The sequence below is a fragment of the Oncorhynchus kisutch genome, linkage group LG23, assembly GCF_002021735.2.
Source record: "Oncorhynchus kisutch isolate 150728-3 linkage group LG23, Okis_V2, whole genome shotgun sequence".
Taxonomy (NCBI): Eukaryota; Metazoa; Chordata; class Actinopteri; order Salmoniformes; family Salmonidae; genus Oncorhynchus; species Oncorhynchus kisutch.
The window spans coordinates 39661961-39677206 of record NC_034196.2 but is presented as its reverse complement, the minus strand read 5'-3'; the positions used below and the strand labels follow the sequence as shown (position 1 = coordinate 39677206).

The window sequence follows — 15246 nt, the reverse complement described above, 5'->3', positions numbered from 1 at the left end:
CACACCAAAATAATACAATCAGCTCTATCATATGAATCCGCATCATGTGACATGGAGGAACGTATCATGTCATGTGATATGGAGGAACATATCATGTGACATGGGCTGCATTACGAACACGCAAAACCCTCTCCCCTCAGTCCTCAAATTAAGTGGTTACTTCTGATGACGTATCATAACATATAATGAGTTGACAGTTGCAGGGCAAGGAGCGAGGGAAGAATTAATTCATTTTAAATGGACCACCCTTGCCCGGAAATTTGTCACTTGTTCATCCTACAGTTGTGTTTTCAGTTATCATGGAAAAAACGATAGCTGTTGTGTGTGTTTATATGCGCTACAGTCAATTATGATTGCTTTTCATATCTAGGCTGGAAGACAAAGCATCCGCAGACATCGAATACTAGCCATCCAAACGATATCGGGTCAAATGGAAAATTACAACGTATAAGTGTGATGTTAGGGAAAGTTATATGAGCTAGCTAACGTTTCCAAAAGCTAACCAAACAAAAACATCATTACTTTTACGATAGGTGTTTGTGCCGTCATCAGGAGCACAATTTCTGACTGTTTTTGCTTACATTTGTATGTTGACCTCTCCATATTGATGTTGGTTTTAAGTTTCGGATGACTTTTCTTAGCGGATGTACAATCATCGCAAATTGAATTATGGGGCGTTTCAGGACAGCACACTCGATCACAAACGAGGGCTGAGGGGCTTACGTTGCCAACTTCCTTTGCTTGGCTAATTCTTTGGACTGATGCCAAAGATGGCCGCGTGAGTTTCCCAAAGGGCATAAAGTGAGGGTGTCTTTTACGTGTTTGAAACGCAGCCATAGAGGAACGTATCATATCATGTGACATGGAGGATCGTATCACACCATGTGACACGGAAGAACCTAAAAATATATAATATAATGTTAATTGGTGCGACCAGGTTGACCGTTTTGAAGGAAGGCAATACACAGTTAAGTCTGTCTGTCTGTCTGTCTGTCTGTCTGTCTGTCTGTCTGTCTGTCTGTCTGTCTGTCTGTCTGTCTCTCTCTCTCTCTCTCTCTCTCTTCTCTCTCTTCTCTCTCTAGTTTGCTGACTGTACATCATTTCAGATGTGATGAGGAACCCGGTCTCCATTCCCTGTGGACACAGTTACTGCAGGCAGTGTATCAGCACACACTGGGCCCAGCCCGGCAGGAAACTATGTGTGCCCCCAGTGCAATAAGAGATTCAGAGCCAAGCCTGTGCTCTACACTAACGCAGCCTTGGCCAAGGTGCTCCACGAGCTCCAGCAGGCAGGCTTCAGTCCTGCCCTCCCTGCTCTGGGCTACGCTGGGCCCGTGGATGTGGCATGTGATATATGCTCTGGCCAGAAGCTGAGGGCGGTTAAGTCCTGTTTGACCTGCACTGTCTCCTACTGTGAGCCTCACGTCAGGCAGCACTACACCATCCCAGCTCTGCAGAGACACACCCTGGCCGATGTCATTGGATACGGTGGACACAAAGACCACCATGGTAACACTGGAAAGACAGAGAGAATCAAAGAGGTACTGTCATTAGAAATATAATATTAGACATGACTACAAGCACTTATCTGGGTTGTTCCACCAATAGAGTACTTTTTGGGTAGTGTAAATTTGGTCATTTAAATGTTTTTACATTTTAGCATTCGGTCATAAAGGCACATGAATAACTTCAATAATCATGTTTTCCCATCACAAGAGGTGAAATAAATCAAATGACTATAGTAAGTGGCAAATAAAGTAACATGTTTGACCATAACAGGGTTGATGTTTTCATCTTAAATCGTCCATAAATCCACTTGTGACAGGGCCAGGGGTAAGGGAGAGGGCCAGGGGTAAGGGAGAGGGCCAGGGGAAAGGGAGAGGGCCAGGGGTAAGGGAGAGGGCCAGGGGTAAGGGAGAGGGCCAGGGGTAAGGGAGAGGGGTAAGGGAGAGGGCCAGGGGTAAGGGAGAGGGCCAGGCGTAAGGGAGAGGGCCAGGGGTAAGGGAGAGGGCCAGGGGTAAGGGAGAGGGCCAGGGGTAAGGGAGAGGGCCAGGGGTAAGGGAGAGGGCCAGGGGTAAGGGAGAGGGGTAAGGAGAGGGCCAGGGGTAAGGGAGAGGGCCAGGGGTAGGGGAGAGGGCCAGGGGTAAGGGAGAGGGCCAGGGGTAAGGGAGAGGGCCAGGGGTAAGGGAGAGGGCCAGGGGTAAGGGAGAGGGGTAAGGGAGAGGGGTAAGGGGTAGGGGAGAGGGCCAGGGGTAAGGGAGAGGGCCAGGGGTAAGGGAGAGGGCCAGGGGTAAGGGAGAGGGCCAGGGGTAAGGGAGAGGGGTAAGGGAGAGGGCCAGGGGTAGGGGAGAGGGCCAGGGGTAGGGGAGAGGGGTAAGGGAGAGGGCCAGGGTTAAGGGAGAGGGGTAAGGGAGAGGGCCAGGGGTAAGGGTGAGAGCCAGGGGTAAGGGAGAGGGAGAGGGAGAGGGGTAAGGGAGAGGGCCCAGGGTAAGGGAGAGGGAGAGGGGTAACGGAGAGGTGCAAGTTTAGTCATTTTTTACCTTCATACTGGCTTCACATGCTCGTGGAAAATAGGAAACTGGGAAGTGGAAAGTACGACATGATAGTGTTCAAATTATGTTGAAGTCATAACAATTATTTAACCAATACAATTCTAGCTTGCTTGATAAGCTAGCTAACAATCCTAATAATAAAGTTAGCTAGCTTGCTTAACATTGACAATATGGTCAGACTAGCTACATCAAAATATTGACATGGTTGTAATGGTCAAAATCTGATTTGTCATCTTTTGGTTGAAAAAGTGAAAGGTCGGTGGTGAAAAGTCACAACTCGGATAACAACATTTTCCCACTTGTAATTCCGACATGGAGGGTTGTTCAAGTGAACTTTCCCACTGGGAAGTAGGAGCTCCGATAGCACGTGAATGTGGCATCAGCATTACTCCTGTCACAGGCGTCCTCCTCTTCATCTGAAGAGGAGAGGCGAGAAGGATCGGAGGACAAAAATGCGGCGTGGTATGTGTTCATGATGAAATTTAATAAAGAAAACACTGAACCACACTATACAAAACAATAAACAAATAACGACCGTGAAGCTAAATGAGAACTGTGATGACACAAGCAATCAACATAGACAATCACCCACAAACAAACAGTAAAACCCAGGCTACCTAAGTATGATTCTCAATCAGAGATAACTAATGACACCTGCCTCTGATTGAGAACCGTACTCGGCCGAAACATAGAAATCCCAAAATCATAGAAAAACAAACATAGACTGCCCACCCCAACTCACGCCCTGACCATACTAAATAATGACAAAAACAACAGAAATAATGGTCAGAACGTGACAACTCCGTCATATAGTATTCTTTCTAACAAAGATATCAACATATATTTTAGGATGTTGTGGACCCCTGGAAATAATCAGAATTAATGTAAACATTATGGTTTTAAAAACATAGCTTGTCCAAAAAAGTGGTCTCTTGGGGTAAGCCTCTGGACATAAGAAGTTAACCTCTTAAGAATCCAACTCTTTTTTTCAATTTTCACCTAAAATGACATACCCAAATCTAACTGCCTGTAACTCAGGCCCTGAAGCAAGGATGGGCATATTATTGGTACTATTTCAAAGGAAACACTTTAAAGGTTGTGGAAATGTGAAAGGAATGTAGGAGAATATAACATAATAGATCTGGTAAAAAGATGATACAAAGAAAGAAACAAACGTTCTTTTGTATTTGTTTTGTACCATCATCTTTGAAATGCAAGAGGAAGTTATTCCAGCCCAGCTGCAATTTAGATTTTGGCCAATATATGTGCAAAGTTTTAGACTGATCCAATGAACCATTGCGTTTCAGTAAAAGGATTTGTATCAATACTGCCCACATGTGCCTAATTTGTTTATTAATAACTTTTCAAGTTTAAAACTGTGCACTCTCCTCAAGCAATAGCATGGTATTATTTCACTGTAATAGCTACTGTAAATTGGACAGTGCAGTTCGATTAACAAGAATTTAAGCTTTCTGACAATATCAGATATGTCTTTGTCCTGGGAAATTCTCTTGTTACTTACACTTTTAACATAGGCCCTGTTGTTACCTCATATTCCAGCGATAATGCCTTGCATTACGCCTGGGAAGAAAACACACAACTTGCCGTTGGCTCAACTTACACCAAGGCAAACATTTTGACAATATTAGCCCACACAGCTACAAGGATGCACTTTCATGCTAGGTTTAGGACCTAATTTTAAGCTTATATAGACCCCAACTGATGTATAGAACAATCTTAATAAAATGATCTACTTTGGTTTAGATACAAATATCATGAAACCTACAACGCAAACCTATAACTCTATAATTTTCCACCCCAAAACACCAGAAAATTGACAAAATGAGTGGAAATATCTCACATGCTTTTACATTATGATTGGACTATTATGTGTTCTATGTTTCTTTTGAAAAAATAATTTAAAAATTGTTTCACTATATTAAAACGAGAATGTAGTTCATTGTAGTTCACACATGGAATAAATAATAATAATAACCAGAAATGACTTCAAAGCAACAAAATAACTTTACAATGAGAAATTGAGAAATGTTGTGATTTCATTGGGTAAGAATCTTCCTAGAAGTCAGAAAAACCCCGCAGATTTTTTTTGCACTTTCGCAAGTCTTTATTCATAAAAATCTGATTTATTGAATTTTCCATGCAGTCTTCATTATTTTATATGCACTTCATTTAATATAACAGGCTTTTAAAATTAGATATTTGTGCACAATCTCTACTTAAAACATCAAAGAGAGAAAAAACGTACTCTATTCGTGGAACGACCCAACTATTGTTGATATAATGAGACTTACTGTGTGTGTGTCCTGTTTACTCTTCAGGAGAGGAATAATGAGAATGAGGTGGAGGGGAGCGTCTCTAAAAAGATGAAGATGGGGGAAGAAGATTCTGAGCTGAAGAAAATCATCTCTGAGCTGAAGAAGGAGAATTCAGTATTAAAACAAGAGGCAATTGAGAAACAACGGATGGACATCAGAACTGCTGACCTGTATAAGACCATCAACAAACTCCGCTCAGACCTTCAACAGAAAGCAGCTGAGACTGAGAGAGGAAACCTGGAGAATATTACAGCTGGTCAGTGTTAGGGTTGAATATTTTACCGGTATTTTACAAATGTTTAATTCTGAGAATAAATCACTTTTCTCCTGGGTAACCCGGTATTTCACGCCAAAAATGTGATTCAAAAGCATTGTAAAGCATATACTCGACCATGGAAACCCATTTCATGAAGCTCCCGACAAACAGTTATTGTGCCGACATTGCTTCCAGAGGCTGTTTGGAACTTGTTGCAACCGAGGACAGGCGATTTCAGCACTTGGCTGTCCTGTTCTGTGAGCTTGTGTGGCCTACCACTTCGCGCTGAGCCTGTGCTGCTCCTAGACATTGCCACTTCACAATAATAGCACGTACAGTTGACCAGGCAGCTCTAGCAGGGCATAACTTTGATGAACTGACTTGTTGGAAAGGTGCCATCCTATGACAGTGCCACGTTGAAAGTCACTGAGCTCTTCAGTACGGGCCATTCTACTACCAATGTTCATCTACAGAGATTGCATGGCTGTGTGCACGATTTTATACACCTGGCAGCAATGGGTGTGGCTGAAATAGGTGAATCCACTCATTTGAATGGGTGTCCACATCCTTATGGCCATTTAGTGTATTTCCCCAAATGTTATTGGCCTACCTCTTTCTCTCTCTGTTGTTGCTTCATTAATTAATCGCTTTCAACAGTTACATTTCACACGTTTCGTTGTCCTTATCTTAATCATTCTTGAATAATATAAGAATTAGATGCAGAAGGCTTTCACTTCTCTTCACGAAGATTGTATGGTTATGGATCTGAATAAATAACTGCTATAACCTACCGCATTTGCTCTTCTATCAATTGGCTGCAGTATTTAACATTCAGCAAACAAGAGCTTGTGTCCCTCTTTGAATAGTCTTTTGGTATTAGAAATGTAAAAAAAAAAAATGTCCAGCTGCCTATTCTAGTCTTGCTTTTCCTGCATGGGACTCCAAGAGCCAAGGAGCGTTTTTTTAAGGAGAGAGGCCAGCGGAGCACAGGTGTCTGGGTATTGAGCAAGAGACAGAGTCTATTGCTCAAGATGATGGGTTATTATAACCCATCATTAATTAATTAAATATAAGGCTATTTGAATTTAATACCTGAAAGAGGTAGGCTCGGACATCTACAGTGCAATCAGGAAAGTATTCAGACCCCTTGACTTTTTCCACATTTTGTTACCAGCCTTATTCTAAAATTGATTAAATAGTTTCCCCCCTTAATCTACACACAATAACCCATAATGACAAAGCAAAAACAGGTTTAGACATCTTTGCAAATTTCTTTAAAAGAAAAATATGACATTTTCATAAGAATTCAGACCCTTTACTCAGTACTTTGTTGAAACACCTTTGGCAGCGATTACAGCCTCGCGTCTTCTTGGGTATGACGCTGCAAGCTTGGCATACCTGTATTTGGGGAGTTTCTCCCATTCTTCTCTGCAGATAATCTCAAACTCTGTCAAGTTGGATGGGGAGTGTCGCTGCACAGTTATTTTCAGATCTCCCCAGAGATGTTCAATCACGTTCAAGTCCAGGCTCTGGCTGGGCTACTCAGAGACTTGTCCCGAAGCCACTCCTGCATTGTCTTGGCTGTGTGCTTAGGGTCGTTGTCCTGTTGGAAGGTAAACCTTTGCCCCAGTCTGAGGTACTGAGTGCTCTGGAGTAGGTTTTAATCAAGGATCTCTCTGTACTTTGCTCCGTTCATCTTTCCCTCGATCCTGACAAGTCTCCCAGTTCCTGCTGCTGAAAACATCCCCACAGCATGATGCTACCGCCACCATACTTCACCGTAGGGATGGTGCCAAGTTTCCTCCAGACATGATGCTTGGCATTCAGGCCAAAGAGTTCAATCTTTATTTCACCAGATCAGAGAATCTTGTATCTCATGGTCTGAGAGTCCTTTAGGTGCCTTTTGGCAAACTTCAAGCTGGCTGTCATGAGCCTTTTACTGAGAAGTGGCTTCTGCCTGGCCACGCTACCATAAAGGCTTGATTGGTGGAGTGCTGCAGAGATGGTTGTCCTTCTGGAAGGTTCTCCCATTTCCACAGAGGAACTCTGGAGCTCTGTCAGAGTGACCATCGGGTTCTTGGTCACCTCCCTGACCAAAAGGCCTTTCTCCCCATATTGCTCAGTTTGGCTGGGAGGCCAGCTCTAGGAAGAGTCTTGGCCTCCATTATTCAATTCAAGAATGATTGAGGCCACTATATTCTTGAGGACGTTCAATGCTGCAGACATTTTTTGGTACCCTTCCCCAGATCTGTGCCAAGACACCATCCTGTCTCGGAGCTCTACAGACAATTCCTTAGACTTCATGGCTTGTTTTTTTCTCTGACATGCACTGTCAACTATGGGACCTTATATAGACAGGTGTGTGCCTCTCCAAATCATGTCCAATCAATTGAATTTACCTCAGGTGGACTCCAATCATGTTGTAGAAACATCTAAAGGATGATCAATGGAAACACGATGCACCTGATCTCAATTTCGATTCTTATAGTAAAGGGTCTGAGTACTTATGTAAATAAGTTTGTAAAAATGTCTAAACCTGTTTTCGCTTTGTCATCATGGGGTATTGTGTGTAGATTGATGAGAGAAAAAAGGGATTTAGTCCATTTTAGAATATGGCTGTAACGTAACAACATTTGGAAATATTCAAGGGGTCTTAATACTTTCCAAATGCAATGTATAGAGATATATATCAATCTACAACAGTATTATCTATTTTGGATGCAATTTGAATGGATTTGATAGAGAGAGAAAGATGCTGAGATGGGTTGTCTGTCCCCACCCTGAGCGTTGATGATTCATCATGCAGAGGCCATAGAGAAGCCAGAGTTAGACATGGCATATATTTAACAGTTCCATTCCATGCTGTTCATATAAATCATTTATTATAATTTTACGGGTTTCTCACAGTTATTTTTCCCAGGAAAAGGGAGTGGTTTTAGGCAGCAAATCCCAGTAAATCTCGGTGTCTCCCGCAATCAACTCTAGTCAGTGTGACTATGATCCTATCAGAATGACAGTTATATATTTCTGAAGTAAATAAGATAGTATTATCAACATGTCTCTTTGTGTGGACTATTGTCTCATATATCTTACTGTTCTCTCCCATGTGGTCTCTCAGGCTGGGTGGAGGTGCCAGCTCTGGGTCGGCCCATTCACCCTGGAATGCTGTATGACTGTTGCTCTGAGTCCTTCACTCCAGGTAACTCTACATTTAAGTGATATCTGCACCGATTATGTTCAGAATTATTACGTGTTTATAGGGATAGTGGAATGGATGAGAATAATATAAATGTCTTGGAGAATATGGAATTATATTAAATTATAATACTGTACATGACATTTTCACTCCATTCAGACTTCTTGTGTGACTCAGACAATAAGATAAAAAGGAAAATATCCCTGCCGTTCCCATTCACTGAGACCAAGGTAATAGAGACAGACTCTCTGCAGGAGAGGTTCAGAGCTCTGGGACTGGATCAGCCAATCAGAACCAGTTTCCTGTCTGGACTGGTGGATGTGGGAGGAGCTGCAGAGTATCTAAACCATCCTCTCCTGCACAAAGGGGACTATGTGACTCTGCACTACAAGAGAACCACCCGACTGGATCAGTTGACTTTCTTCCTGTTAGAGAAGGTGAGGTGTCCTGAAGTGATTCAGCAGCAAACATCCACACACATGGTCATGGCTGTGACATATGGAACTCAGGCCTTTATCGTTTGTAAGACCAACAGAACATGGACCATGAGCAAAGTTATCAATAAACTGAAGAAAATGATCCAACTTCTCACAGCAGAGGACGGAGCTGCTCAACTAGCTACATCTTCTGGTCTCACCTGTACCTACTATGGAGATCTTGAGACAAATAGAGGTGATAGAGAGATAACTGATCTCAGTGAGTCCTTCCCTAAGCTGCTGGGTCTCAGTGGAGAGAAGGCTGTTCCTCTGAGAGTTTGGCTCTGCCCTCTGAAGAACCTGTACCCTGCAGCAACCTGTGTGAGGGAGATCAGTGAAGACCTGCAGTCCAGGGTAGAGAGAGAGATGGAACACTACAGATACACAGGCACAAGGTGTGAGGAGATGGTAAAGCATGAGTGGGTCAGTAAAGTTCAGGACCTGAAAGATAAATTGATCCGTTTTATAGATCTCATTCAACAGTACCTAGCTCAACTGCAGAAACTCATGGGTAGAATGTTGGTGTCTGTGAGGTCAGAAGTGCAGGAGGAGAAAGCTGTTGAAGAGGAGATGAAAGGTCATGATCTGTCCCCGTTCAGAATGGAAGCAACAGGACAGTGGCTGGATGACAAACAGGCTGAGCTGAAGTTCCTTGAATCTCTTGACTCTAAAATCAGATCTAAGATGGTGTCTACAGACCAGCTGCAAAAAGTCATTAGTAATTCAAAGACAGACACTGTGGTGTGTTTCACTCTCACCTCTCTGGGTGAAACAGACCTGTATCTCTCATCCAGCATCTTGACTCCCTACAGACATACTCACAGACCAGGCCTGGCCACCGCTACCAGCACACTCAACCCTGGTTCAAGTCTGAGGAGAACAAGAATAGAGTAACAACGGCAGCTAGAGCTTTTCTTGATTTCGTTAAGGTCACCAAGAAACTCAAGTTCGTTGCAACCTCCATTCCAAACGATTCCACTCCTGGAGCCTCCATCCGTCTCTACCAGGGAGGCAGGTTAGTGGACTCTGACTATGAAGCTGTGTCAAAGCCTGAGACTGTTAAGGTAGTAGACACAGAGCAGAGTAGTGTGACCCTCCTCTTATCCCCGTCAAAGACTGGACACACTGACAGGTTCAGAGTGGAGTACAGATCTGTCAGACCTGACCTGTTCTTTCTCCATGAGGAGAAGAACTGGAGAAGCATGACGACCGGAGAAAATGGGAAAGCCTTTGTGATATCAGGCCTGGAGAGAGATACACAGTACCAGATCAGACACAGAGCAGAGGACATGGCAGGAGTGACTAGTGAGTTCAGTGACATCACTGTGGCAGAGACTGGGTCAGGGTCTGAGCCTGGGCGTCCGGTAGTCCAGTCAGCAGACAGAAACTCGGTCACTCTGACCTGGAGAAGACCAGTGGAGGCTGCAAAGGGACGGCCTGTGCTCCACTACAGACTGGAGTACAGAGAGGAGGGACAGGACGAGTGGGTCATACTGCTAATAGACAGGGACGAGTGTGTGTACTCCCTAACCCCCACACACACCTCTTGCAGAGTCAGAGTGTGTGCCATCTATAGAGAGGGAGACATGAGTGAACCTAGCAAAGAAACAGTCATCCCACTGGCAGGTACGGCTATTTTGAGTATTATATTATTCATACTTCAGTATAACATGCGCCTGTTCCAAAATCTAGTAAACCATCATGTTGTATCTCAAATCAGATTTTTCCTTTCTAATCTATAGTGACATTTGTGATCGTGGTAATTGTTGTTCCTCTCCACAGCTGATGTGACTCTGGACCCTGATACAGCTCACTGTGAGTTGATCCTGTCTGATAATGGGAGGAGAATGACAGTAGGAAAAAATAGGAAGGTTCCTAATAATCCACAGAGATTTGATGGGTGGGCCTGTATCCTGGGAAAGGAGGGCTTCCGCTCTGGACGACACTTCTGGCACGTGGAGGTGAATATTGAGGTGGAGGCAAGTTGGGCTGTAGGAGTGACCAGGAGTCTGCTGAAAGGAAAGGATGGTTCTCTTTCTCACCAAATGAAGTTTACTGGTGTCTAAGTAAACCTTCTTGTAGTTCCACCCTATGTGTCTTCAAGACCAACCTCCCCTGGCCCTCTAACCTTAAAGTGTTGGATGTGTGTGTGGATATTGAGGAGAGGTGGGTCTCCTTCTACAACGCTGTGTCCAGGAGTCACGTTTACACCATCACTGACATGGTCTTCACTAAGGGAGAGAGGATCTACCCACTGTTTCGAACTTATGGAAGAGATAAAGGCCTTATGATCCAGGAGCTGAAATAGACTTCCAGGCATCATAAGAACCCTTGAACAGAAAAGTGGGCAGTCATCCAAAGAGCAGACAACATTAGAGGTTCAGAGTGCGTCCTAATTATCTCCCTTTGTCCCATAGTTTGCACTTGCTCACCCCCCTTCACTGATTTGAAAGAAAATGACTGGTATAAGAAATATGGTGGAAACTAACTCCCACTAGCACATGACACCACCGATCCAAAATATTAATGGGGAGTAATGAACGAGTGCACAGTTCAGGAGGAAGGGAGAGATTTTTGGGACACCGACTCAGCGTGTGCGACGTTCTGTTGCGGTTTAGGGAATTCCATAATCACACACCAGTGCTGTACCTCCCTCTCGTGGCTGGTGTCTGCAGCACATATGTCTGCCAATGTGTGAATAGATATCTCCAGGGGGTCAGCAACGGGCGCCAAAACAGCCCGCAGTGATGTCTTGGCCCCCCAAGTTTTTTCTTTTTAAGAATTGGGGGGGGGGGGGGGGTGTTGCTTACATAATGACAGCTTTGCACACAAAGCTGGTTGAGAGAATGCCAAGAGTGTGCAAAGCTGTCATCAAGGCAAAGGGTGGCTACTTTGAAGAATCTCAAATATAAAATATATTTTGATTTGTTTAACACTTTTTTGGTTACTACATGATTCCATATTTGTTATTTCATAGTTTTGATGTCTTCACTATTACTAGAAAATAGTAAAAATAAAGAAAAACCCTGGAATGAGTAGGTGTGTCCAAACTTTTGACTGATACTGTATAAATTCCAGTCGTACTTTATCAAAAGTTTTTTTCAAAGTCAGCTATGAATACCAGGCCTGGTTTCCCAGATGTAGTTTTCTATTGTTTCCAGTACTTGTCTTATATTATAGCCAATGTCTGATTAGGAGGAATAATATCCAACAATACTTTTTTCATTCTATGCGCTATGCATTTTGCTAGAATTTTTTGCATCACTAGACTGAAGTGTAAGTGGCCTACAGTTTTGTCAATGGATCTGTCACACCCTGATCCGTTTCACCTGTCCTCGTTATTGTCTCCACCCCATCCAGGTGTCGCTTGTTTTCCCCAGTGTATTTATCCCTGTGTTTCCTGTCTCTGTACCAGTGTATTTATCCCTGTGTTTCCTGTCTCTCTGTACCAGTGTATTTATCCCTGTGTTTCCTGTCTCTCTGTACCAGTGTATTTATCCCTGTGTTTCCTGTCTCTCTGTACCAGTGTATTTATCCCTGTGTTTCCTGTCTCTCTGTGCCAGTTGATTTTGTATGTTTCCAAGTCAACCAGCGGTCTTCCCGTTCTCCTGCTTTTTGCATTCTCCTTTTTCTAGTCCTCCCGGTTTTGACCCTTGCTTGTTTCTGGACTTTGTACCCGCCTGCCTGACCTGACCATGAGCCTGTCTGCCACTCTGTACCTCTTGAACTCTGATCTGGTTTGGACCTTTTTGCCTGTCCACGACCATTCTCTTGCCTAACCCTTTGGATTAATAAACATTGTAAGACTCCAATCTGCCTCCTGTGTCTGCATTTGGGTCTCACCTTGCGCCTTGATAGGATCCGGTTTCAGTAATTATGAAATAAGACCTTCTTGTTGAGTATCTAATAATCAACCATTTTTGTAGGAGTGGTTAAAACATGCTAATAACGGTCCTCTGAGTATATCAAAAAGGTTTACTATACCTCCACTGGTTTGCCATCCAACCCTGGTTTTCCCAGACTTAAAGGCTTTAATTGTATCAAGAAGTTATTCCTCTGTAATTTGTCCTTCACATGAGTCTCTGTACAGCTGTTCATTTTTACATAATTAATAGAAAAAAAATCCATACAATTATCTTTGGTTAGTGGAGATGGAGGAGACTGAAACAAAAACATATGCTTGAAGTACTTCCTCTTGTTGTGGGAAATTCTGATCACGTGAGCGTTAGACTTCTTCAATCAATGTATCTTTATTACATAATTATTGTTAAGCATACATTTAAACAAACAAAAGACATATTTCTGGTGCCTGACATTTCCTCCATGGTAAACAACCTTCATTTGAGTTGCTGAGTTTAATACCTTATTTATCAAAACACTGACTCTGGAAAATAATAAAAAACATACAATTAACATCACACACAAGTTAGTCTTCCCGATGGCACACATGTTCAAAGTGGATGGCCCTTGATAATGTCTTTCACACTGTCCTTTACAGTCCGTTATGACTTGTCCATTTGCCAACCAGTATACCAGCAACATGAAAGAAGTTTGCTCACTCCACGTGGACTTCTGTCACACTCCTGAGAGAAAAGGCATGAGAGCACAGGCAGTTGATAGCATCGACTGGATGCTGTGTACATGTTGCTGGCTCGGACTCAGGTCTCACGGTAGAAATGGTGAAGGACCATACTGAATGCCATTTTCTCCTCATTACTTCAGACGGTTAGAGGGGATTTAGGTTCACACTTTTCTCAGTCAAATTGTCCCTTTCATGCAACTAGATTTTTATTTATTTATTTTTTGATTGAACCTTTATTTAACTAGGCAAGTCAGTTAAGAACATATTCTTATTTACAATGACGGCCATCTGTGGTCCAAAGATACCATCTGAGGTCACCTTCACCATAACCTCGAGAGAGGACAGATCAGAACAACAGTTTAGTTTAGGGCATTTCTGAGTCAAGAAATCCAGACAAATGATTTACTGTATGTCAAGTTATTACTTCTACCAATATTCTTAATACACATTTCTAAGACACATGTCAAAGAGAATAGCTACATATACTCCCCCATCATATCGACGACCTCACTGCAGAGCTACAGGGAGGGAGTTAGGTGGCTAATTCTTAGGGAGAAATTTCGATCATCCAGCAGACCAAATCTGGTGAGATTCATATTAAAGCAAGACAGAAACTGTTAAGGGATTTTTTTTAATCAATAATGACTAATTATGTATACATTTCAATCAGGACTGACTAATCAGAATACTATTATGTTACTGTATATGTATGAATTTTCTTTTAATCCTAGTACTGAATATAATGTGTGTAAATATAATCAAGAATTAGAACAATGACTGTCTGTTCCTTGGTAGAAATGAATGAACTTATCGCTAGACTGGCTAGAATGCTTATCTACACAGGCAGACCTTGGCTCGGATCATAAATGATCTAAATTAGGAGAGACGATGTGGGAAGGCTTGAGAACTATACAGCCTTTGTACCAGGGTGAAGAAGAGACGGGACAGTTCGAAAACTAATGACGTCATTTTCAGTTTATAACCTGTGGTAAACTGTATCATGTTCAGTACTCTCGAGAATAAATGCTGCTGATTGATTTTGAGACTGGTCTCTGTCCATTTTATGCAAATAAGAGTCTTACAAATTCTTAGGAATTGACAGAGTGTTTAATTTTAATTAGGTATTAAAACATATAGGAATTTAATTCCTGTAACAGAAACAGAACCAGAACAAACAAAACAAACAGCCATACACTTCTGCATATATCCTTTGATACACTGCTTCTTTTTACAGGCAGGTATCAATCTGCATATTTAATCAAAAAGCCTTAAATTAAAATAATAAATAATAACAAATTGAGTTAGAGTTAATACCCTTGCATATGACCTTCAAATCATCAAATCAAATCACGTCAAATGTATTTATATAGCCCTTCTTACATCAGCTGATATCTCAAAGTGCTGTACAGAAACCCAGCCTAAAACCCCAAACACTAATCACTAATAACAAATCATCACCCAATGTCTCTCGCCTCTCCAGTGAGGGTGATCAAACCACACTAGAAAGTCTGGACAGAGGTCATTCATTCCCTTTCCCTTTCCTTTCCTTGTACCTCAGACTAATTCTTTTAAAACATTTTGTATACCAGGTTTACATTGGGTGTTTTCAGTACATTTCTTCTCAAAATAATTCACACGTTTAATTAAAACTCAGAAAAATAAAAACAGAAAAAAATGTAATTTGTGTACCCCTTAAGGTACATCCTCTCTAACCTGTGAAAACCACACAAAAACCAAATGAAAAGAAATCAAACACGGTATTAACACCACTAACAAATATTCATAACAGGTGTGTTGTGTGTGGGTGCTTGCGAACCGTAGTGTAAACCTAAAACACATCAGATGATA

General features: G+C 42.4%; 1 pseudogene; it reads left to right on the top strand.

The window, feature by feature from the left end:
• Positions 1–17: 17 nt before the first annotated feature.
• Positions 18–11603, top strand: LOC109868739 (neoverrucotoxin subunit alpha-like; annotated as a pseudogene).
• The last annotated feature ends 3643 nt before the right edge of the window (positions 11604–15246 follow it).